Source organism: Tasmannia lanceolata, unplaced genomic scaffold, assembly GCF_043159265.1.
Source record: "Tasmannia lanceolata isolate RefF3 unplaced genomic scaffold, GAP_Taslan_0.1 ptg001089l, whole genome shotgun sequence".
Taxonomy (NCBI): domain Eukaryota; kingdom Viridiplantae; phylum Streptophyta; class Magnoliopsida; order Canellales; family Winteraceae; genus Tasmannia; species Tasmannia lanceolata.
In genome coordinates, this window is record NW_027519751.1 from 20,001 (window position 1) to 20,692 (window position 692).

Genomic DNA, 692 nt, shown 5'->3' on the forward strand with positions numbered 1-692 from the left:
AAAGCTATTGAATTAACTGAACAAGCTGATACAAAAGGAATTCAAGTGCAAATTGCAGGGCGTATCGACGGAAAAGAAATTGCACGTGTCGAATGGATCAGAGAAGGTAGGGTTCCCCTACAAACCATTCGAGCTAAAATTGATCATTGTTCCTATACAGTTCGAACTATCTATGGGGTATTAGGCATCAAAATTTGGATATTTGTAGATGAGCAATAATGGGTCTTTCCTTCCCATTCTATACTGCGATAGAACAAAAAATGACAAACTCTTTCATTCATTCTTTTTCCCTTCAATCAAAAATGAACAATTCTAATTAGAATTATTAATTATTTCTAATTATTAATTATAATTATATAGGGTTGAATAAAAATTCGATTGATCATTTGGTAGAATTGCTATGCTTAGTGTGTGACTCGTTGGTTTTTTCTTTAGAGTTGGATTCAAAAAAAAAAAAAACAATGGACCAGCCCATAACTAATAACTAGAGAACTAATAACCAGCTCATTGCTTCGTATTATCGAGATCCAAGAAAGCAGTCACTATATGATGTGTTGATCATATAGTTGTAGCAACTGAAATCGTTTTTTTTTTTTTCATAAAGGAAAAAAAAATCTGATTATGGTTTGTAAAGCGAAAATAGAGGGATATGGGTAAAAGGAGGGGTGAGAGAAAGAAAGGAGGAGAATATC